The sequence below is a fragment of the Papaver somniferum genome, unplaced genomic scaffold (genome assembly GCF_003573695.1).
Source record: "Papaver somniferum cultivar HN1 unplaced genomic scaffold, ASM357369v1 unplaced-scaffold_128, whole genome shotgun sequence".
Lineage (NCBI taxonomy): Eukaryota > Viridiplantae > Streptophyta > Magnoliopsida > Ranunculales > Papaveraceae > Papaver > Papaver somniferum.
The window spans coordinates 6,180,268-6,189,174 of record NW_020621936.1 but is presented as its reverse complement, the minus strand read 5'-3'; the positions used below and the strand labels follow the sequence as shown (position 1 = coordinate 6,189,174).

The 8,907-nt window shown below is 36.2% G+C and overlaps 1 long non-coding RNA gene across 1 annotated transcript; it reads right to left on the bottom strand.

The window, feature by feature from the left end:
* Window positions 1–2,753: 2,753 nt before the first annotated feature.
* Window positions 2,754–4,100, bottom strand: LOC113331764. The gene is made up of 3 exons (XR_003351175.1): window positions 3,666–4,100; window positions 3,334–3,462; window positions 2,754–3,195 (listed from the first exon to the last, which is right to left on the bottom strand). It is a non-coding gene; the product is annotated as an uncharacterized LOC113331764 (long non-coding RNA).
* Between the last annotated feature and the right edge of the window lie 4,807 nt (window positions 4,101–8,907).

Below are 8,907 nucleotides of genomic sequence, written 5' to 3'. Positions count from 1 at the left end.
CCTGGCGTAGCCATGGCCGCTAGATTTTGGCACATTGGTATTAGACCCGAAATGTGGCGTGGAAACATTGGCCTTGTTGACACATCAATCCCAATGCTGTGGGGAACGTTACTTGGCTTGGTTGGCGTAGAAACTTTGCCTAAATTAGGTTTTGGCATGCTGAAACCCTAATTAGTGTGTGTGGCATGCAGACGCGGCATGGCGACACTTTTTGTGCAAATAGTGCCATAGTTGTGCCAAAGGAACTGTAGCAAGGCCATAGTATGGAAACGACCACAGGAGTAAGGATTGCCGTGGGTGGCTATGATATGGCGCCATTCCTAGGGCTTCCTGGGTCCCACACGGATGGTGGCATGTTGTGGGGTCGAAGTGGCATAATTTTTACCACGACTGGAAATTAGGGCTTTGGTTAATGCAGAGTCGTGCTTCTCACTAGAAAACCCTAATTTAAGCATGGCGTTGGCCACGAACATGAGGTAGGTTAGCACGCATGGCACTATTTATGGTATGTTTTGGCATGCTGCCACAAAGTGGCATGTTGGCATGCTGCTCATCTCATTGGCGCAGCATGGCACGTTTGGCATGTTGGCGCGCTTTTTGGAAAGCCAATTGGCTTCTTGACCATCTGGCGCAGTTTCCCCTTTTTAACACTATGGCAAGTTTAGAGCAACCTGATTGGTCAGAAAAGAGGGTCGGCCAAGCATGGGCGTGGCTACACTTCTGGTGTGAGTGTGGCGGATTTAGAGCGACCTGATTGGTCGATGGGAAATGGGGCCGACAAGTATGGGCCCAGCCACAACTTATGTGCGTGTGGCGGGTTTAAGGCGACCTGATTGGTCGAGGGAAATAGGGCCGGTTTAGGATGGGGCATGGCCGATGGAAAATGGCGTCGGCTGGCTTAAGGCATGGCCACGCCTCTCTTTGCTGCTTCTCCTATCGTGCGGCTCCTTTTTTTCTGATTCTGGGCAAGATTTTGCACCTACTAATCCATGGAAGATTAATCACCTAGTTTGCCTAAGCTTAATTTCGACAAGAAAGGTATGATATACTGCGCAAGGCGCAAAACCCTAACTTTTGCAAATTAATCAGGGTAATTTATTGAATTAGATGTGTTGACGCAGAGTTCTTTTAAGTTCATTGCTAGAGAGCAGCATGTTTTCTGATTGAATACGTTATGCAAAAACCTTATACTTGATACTTGGAAATTCGTGATACTCTGCTGCGACTGAACACAAATTGTCATGCCATATCAACATTAAGGTTTCAGCCGGGGAACATAGCACAGAAAGCATTGAAAGAAACTTATATTAAGTGAATATAGGCAAGGTGCCAAAATTTACAGAATATCTTTGTTGCTACATGCACCGTTATGGGTAAATTTCATAAGAAAATATTGAGTTGCTCAATGAATGTGTCGGTGAAGAGGTTGAACACTCATCACTTTTACATGGCTTTGTCTCTTTGCATAGTGACGGCCTATTAAATGCAGGGTTTTACAATTTTAGCCCCGAATTAAAAGCCACCAACAACACCTGTATCGAAACAACACCATAATCGGAAAGTAAATTCACTCCATTAGTTTTCGATTATTATAATCGTTAGGTTTATTTTATATTGCGCTTCCAATTATTGTATGTGAAGAAAACTTTGTTTTCTGTATCCAAAAAACACCATAATCGTAAAGTAAGTTCACTTATAAAATTTCTGATTATGATAAACGGAAGCTTGTGTAGCCAAATAAACGACCGATTACCCATAATCGGTAAAGATTTTAAATTAATTTCCTTCTGATTACAGCCATTACATAAAGTTCAAAATACCTTAACGTTACAATCATGTTAATAGTACCTAAATCCATACTTTTACAATCACTTAAAAGTATTAAGAAATATCATAACTTCCAGTGACCATTGAAATTGTCCCTCTTTATTTTGTAACATCCTTCATGTTCAAATCGTTTCCTGTAGAGGTCCACATACCGACGATCGGCAAGATTTCTCTGAAATTACGAATGAGTAACAAGTTAGTACTAAATAATGTTTATGTGAGCCAGAGTTATAAAGATACTTACTCGTTTTTCATAGGTCCACCAAGGAAAAGCGTTCCTAACAAATCGTTCCTCATCTTAAAGTTTGTCAATCTCGTTATCGAGCGCATTCTTTCTCATCTTAATGTCATTGGATGATCTTCGAATTTGATTACCATCTAACGCCTCAAATACCATTAACATACGATTCCATAACTGCTCTTCGGATTCTGATTTGTGGATCTTGTGAACACGATCATGAGTAGTTACCACAACGTACGCTCTATAAATAGCACAATTCTTCTTCGCAAAAGCAATATCCATGTTTTTGTTTTCAAAATTAGAATTGAAGAGAGGAAAGAGTTTGGTGCAAATGGGTTGATAGATATGAGTTTCTTTATATAGGTTTATGGACCAACGACTCTTTTTCTTTTTCCAAAAAACTCCAACGGGTATTTCATCAATTAGGTTTAAACTGCAACGGCTATTTTGACGAAGGTTGAATCTGGGGCTACTTATAATCGGTAGGTTTATAAGTTATATGATCTACCGATTATGGCAGATTTCAAAATTCATCAAATGAAGGATTTAAGAAAAATCACATTTTGGGGCAACCCATAATCAGGAGGTTTTATAACCTACTTAACTTCCGATTATGGCTACATCCAAAACACAGACCAAATGGTTATGGTTGGCTCTGTATCTTCAAAACACACTATGGGAGATTTCAAAATTCATCAAACAAAGGATTTAAGAAAAATCACATTTTTGGGAAACCCGTAATCGGAATATAAATTAAATACATTAACTACCGAATATAATAATCGGTAGGTTGCTTAACCTACATAGCATCCGATTATGGATACATTTGATGTATCGTTAGCTTCGATCTCGGGTGATTCTCCGTTTTCTTCCATAAAGCGTCGTCTAGGGTTTCATCTTCATGAAAGTTTGGATCATTCAACATATAACCCAAATCGTCTTCTCTAAACGGTAGGGAAGATTGATCTTCAACAAGTTGACGTTCTTCTTCTACCGATTATAAAAAGGCATACACACATTAATCGGTAACTACTAAGTCTATATTTACTACCGATTGAGGTGTTGATTACCGATTATTGGCCGACCAAAGGGAGGCCTTCTATATGATGACTCTTTGTATTTATGTCCTTCACGAAGTTTGTCCCAAGAAAAAAAATCGGATTACAATTCAATAATATCGAGATTCAAATCAACATAATCAAACAAATTAATCACAAACTTATTTCATATATAACCTAATAAACAGATTTCCAGTTCAAACTTACTGAGAAAATTCATCAGATCGAGCAGATGATTCGGATTTAAACATATTACAGCAGCAGAGAAACGGGTAAAGAAGATGAACTGTTCGAATAAGGTCTTTATTGGATCCGACCCGATGGACCACATTCAACCTACATTTAAGAAAAACAAAAAAACAATGAACAGAGAACAAATTTTTTATCAAATTTCTTGAATTAAAATCAACTTTGCAAATACCAATCATTCACGCTCACCCATTTTGCAAAATTCCCATAATATCTTCCATCAAATCATTTTGATTTTAAGAAATTAAAAAAAAAAACAGAGAAAGAGATGAACAGTGGACGAAAGTTACCATCAATATTTTTCAAGAAACATCAATTTATACCCAAAATCATTTTCTTCCCAACATCAGTGATTCACATTCACCCTTTTCGCCAAATTCCTATCAGATCCGACGAATTTGCAATCACTTGGAGCAAAATCATCAATTCTCTAATCACCTTTTCTTTCACAAAGTATCGGCCATTGACTTACAGAGCCTCCATCAAGTGGTGCCTGTGGTTGTGGAATGAATCTGCAATCACTTGCTGCCCCATCAAAATATCATCCATAAACCATTGATATTGATAAACATACTGCAAACTTCCCATTAATCAATTCTACCTTTTTATGAAGGAGGAGCTGATCTATAACAACATCAATCGTTAAATACTTGACATTTATCTTCATTTTCATCCAACCAGACAACAATACAAATACCCATTACTCTCTTTGCATGTGCAACCATCTTTTTTAAATCACACAGAAGAATTGAACTGATTAAGGATTTGATTACCCTTGTTAATCAAAGAACAAGCGACAAAAGGAGAAGATACGTGTAGAAAAGGGAGAATTAGGCTAAAGGCCCCACCCATGGATAACCCATAATATGAGGCCCCTAGTTAAAATAATTTCAAAATCAGGCCCCTAATGAAAAATAAATTGTAATAGAAGTGGAAATGACCAGAGTAACCTTGACTATATAAGTAGCCTAGGTTTATTCTTTCGGAGAAACCTTGCATTTTAGGAGAGAGAAACCAAATCTCAGATGAAGAAAACTGCAGAAAAAAAATTGAAAAATTCCAAAAATTCGAAAACTGAAATTTCAGATTTGCAGATCGAAGAAAGGGGAACCAAAAACAGGTAGATTGCCTATTGAATCTTCTTCTTCATGCAATATGTTTTCTTCTTCTTCGTGTTTTCGATTTGTTTTTGATCTGTTTAATCTCAGTCGTTTACTTCGATTTTCTGCTGCATTTAATTCGTTTTTTGATTCATTCTCGATCTGTTATTTGATGTATTATCGATCTGTTTATTTCAGCCGTTTATTGATTAAAGAACAAGACAGAGAAAGAAGAAGAAGACGGAGGTAGGTTTTGAATCTGTTTTCAGAGTTTTTTTTTTATTTAGAGAGAACTGAAAGTGAAAACTGATGCACATTGAGCATCGATTGATGTTTTCTCAGTTTTCCCTTCTTCAATCTGTTTTCTCAAAGAACATCAATCGATATTTAGGAAATTAACACTACTGCCTGTTTTTGATTCAGTTTAAAATGTTTAAACTGCAGATTAAGGTTCAATGATGCAAGGAAGAAGAAATCCTCCTGCCTTAAGAGGTGTGTGTTGTTATGATATCATGCATGCTAGTGAAACTATATATGTGATTGTTGTGATATCATCTTATAATGTAATGTCAGAGCTTTTGAATGTGTAACTATACAAACAAGGGCATGTGCAACCATAAGTTACACATTCAAAATCTCACCACTGACTGTATAGTGGTTTGTATATTGGGTGTGTAACTTGTAGTTACACATTTAAGATCTCCAAATAAGCATATGTAACTGTAAGTTACACATTCAAGATCTCACCAGTAACTTGCCAAGGGGATGTGTAACTATAAGTTACACATTATGAATATCATTTGTTGATCATATGTTATGTATATGAATGTGTAACTAAAAGTTACACATGCTGAATGTCACCAGTAATGCCCGTGAATGTGCAACTTTACAAAATGGTGCATGTGTAACTACAAGTTACACATGATAATCTCACCATTAACTTGACAATTTCCTGTGTAACTTGAAGTTACACATGCAAAATCTCACCACTGATTTGCCAATTGCCTGATGCAAAATATCAACTATGACTGTATTGTATTTAAATAGTAGTTACACATCAAAAAGTTTAGGTTACACAACACATAAATAGAATGATTCAGTTTGTGTACTTGGCAAATAAAAATTATTTGTAACATGAATTTGATTTTGAAGTTAAAAGGGAGTGTATTTGATAAGTACACAACATACTGACTCATGCTAGTTTTGTGTGTGATGTGTACAGGAAAGTTAAGGCAATCGTTGAATGCATAAAATATTTGGTAAAGATAATAAAACTTATAGGCCTGACTGATAGGGCTCAAAACTATCTTAGGAGAGCTGCTTACGGTGAGCTCGTACTTATGTATTACAATGAATACAACGAAGTTGAACCAAGTACAAAAAATAAAATCAGTACCAACAAACACGGTGTCATGAAGCTAGTGAATTGCTTTAATATAGATTGTGAGACACCATGTTCCTTCAAGTTTGGTGATGATAAGTTTATGGAATCTACACCGGCAAAGTTAGTTGGCATATTTTGCATGCAAAGGATTGGAAGTAGAAAGGGTCAAAAGCTGATAAAGAACTTTTCTCATCGTGATATGGAAGACAACCTTTTATACAACAAGTTCTTCACTGATATCAAAACTACAACACATCAGACGACGGTGACTAAGAAGAACATCATAGAGAAGATAACAGAACTTATGAATGACATAAATGCTAGAGAGAGAAGAAGAAAAGTTGATGAAAAGAATTTAGTTTGTTTGATTGGTTTGTATCTTTGTTGTGTATTATTTTTTGGCGACATAAATGCTAGTGGAGTGAATGTGCGATATCTTAGTATCGTTGAATCATATGATACAGTGCTCAAGGTGTCGTGGCCAGATTTAATACACGAGCACTTGTTTGACGAGATTCTGACTAATGCTAATTGTATGTCAAATGTGAAAGCCTGTGTGCAATACCTACTGGTAAGCTTGTGTGTAATTTCTATTTCAGAAGTTTTACTGTTAAGTTGTATGTATTTTTTGTTCGATCGACTGATTTAATTTATATGTTGCAGATATTGTTTGTTGAACATGCACCAGAAGGCTTAATCCAGAAAGTTGCGAACCACGAAGAAGATATCCCACGGGTTGGAAGGTGGGACGTACGCCAGATTTCATATTACATTTCTAGTGCAAACATGACAGAGTTTTCAGTAAGTGTTATATGTTAGTTGCTTTATATTCTTTTGTAAATTTATGGTACTGTAAGTTAGATATAAGTTGGACGTCATCAAAATTGTCATGTGTAGCTATAAGTTACACATGCAAGTATGCTTGTGTAACTTGTAGTTACACATGCAAAAGATAACCCAGTAAGTTCAAATTTTATGTGTAGATATAGGTTACACATACAAAAGTGCTTATGTAACTTTAAGTTACACATACAACTGAAAATTTTTACATTTAGATTGTTTAACTGTTTTTGCAATCTTTTTTAACCTCTCCATTTGTTAATTGCAGCCAACTGCTAGCTTTGTCAAGGAGTTTTCACATCTTGAAAAGCAGATTGGTATAACAACCGTGGTACCAAGCAAGGACGATCTGCAAAGGTGGCTGCGAGAGCAAACCATTGAGAATGGACAACTGAAAGAGCAACTACAAGCAAAGAAAGAAATGTTTGATGCGGTGCACAAAATTGCTAGAGAAGGGATAAAGGATGAGGACCTTTCCACAACACAAAATTACAAGAAGCACATTATATGTTGCGAGATAATGAAAGCAATGGGTATTGAACCTTACGCAGTGACCCAAGAAGAGTTTATGCAAAAAGAAGATGCACAAGGCCTTGGAGGGACTGAGCATCAAAAAACTCATATTGATCCTACTACAGAGTGCGAGAAAGAGGGTGACCAAGACAAAGATGACGGGGAAACTAACTTCCATGAAGAGTGTAAGTGGTTTGTTCTTCGTTCGTTTTTTTTTTTTAATTTAACATCATCGTCTTCATTATAAATTAAAAAAACTTTTATATTATCTCTCATTTCGATCCTTTTGCAGTTCTATGTATCAGTCTTGCAGCTGGAAATACACCCAAAATTTTGCAAGTTGAAACTGCTGCAGAGCAGCGCAAAACACCTCTAAGAACATACAGTTCAAGTATGAAGAGTGTGACAAAAAGCCATACGCCAAAGAGGCTCGTTGCAAAGAAGAACTCCACTCCTGAAGAGAACAAACCATCTGGTGAAGATGTAACTACAAATGTCGATGAGTCATTGACATAAAAGCCAACGGATGAACAGACACCTGCAACTTTTGATGGTATCTTGGTTAGCACTTTTGATGACAGTTTTACATAAACTCAGCCAACAAAGTTTGACCAGTCTTTGGTGGTAAGTTCTACAACCCAGGAAGGTGACAATCCTGAGCCATACAGGTTGATGCAAATAGGACCTAATGGTAATATGATGGATACTGAAATGTGAAAAATACTACAACCCCCTACTATATGGGTTCAACATATAGAAACCCAACAAAATGGATCCTTCATTGTCAACTCCATACTTTAAGAAAATGCTACTACTAGGCCCAAAATATCAAATTTTCTTCAGATCTGGCCCATAATTAATTATTATGGATTTTAATAATACCAAGACTTCCCTTTAGTATATATAGGTAATAAAACTAGGTCTAAATTTCATTTTCAGTTTCATTTTATTTTTCACTTTCTCTCTCTCATTTTGTTTTGCTCACTTCGGATGAAGAAACAGGTCGTGAAGAAACGATTTCTAAGCGAAATTTTCAGCGAAAAATGGTTTCAAAACCTAGATCTAAGCTTTATAAACAAAGATCCTGATTATCTAAACATGAATTCGACATCAACATCACTTGTTCTTCGGAGATTCAATGAAACGCAATAGAAAATGAGTGAATATCATCATCAACAACAACTGAATCTGAAGATTCTCCCAGAAAATCAGACGAACAGGTAACATTTCAATTCAATTATGAGATTTCAATTGAATTGGTTGATTCAATTCTGAGATTTCGAATTTTTATTTTCTGAAAAATCATTTGGGAAACTTTAATAGTTTGATTTCAGTTCAAATCTGTTATAGAAATCATAGTCAGTGTTAGATCTGTTATAATCTCACCTCTATTTTACTTTTGAGAGAAAATTTTCACAGAAAATTTAAAGAAAATTTTCTAGGGTTCTTGAACAGAGTTCGATCTATCTTTTAACCTCTCATCTCGATCAACAATCGATTTTCAAATTCGAAATATGTGAATCATTATCCGTTTTACCCGTGCATTTGATATGAATTTCATTTACTTTAATTTTCGAACTGATTTGAGCTCATCTTTCATGGATTTTGTTCTTTGCAGATTGTTTTAAGCTCAATCTATATTGGATTTGGTATTAAGTAGAAGCCATGAAGAATTTTTACAGTTGGTGGCTGCAG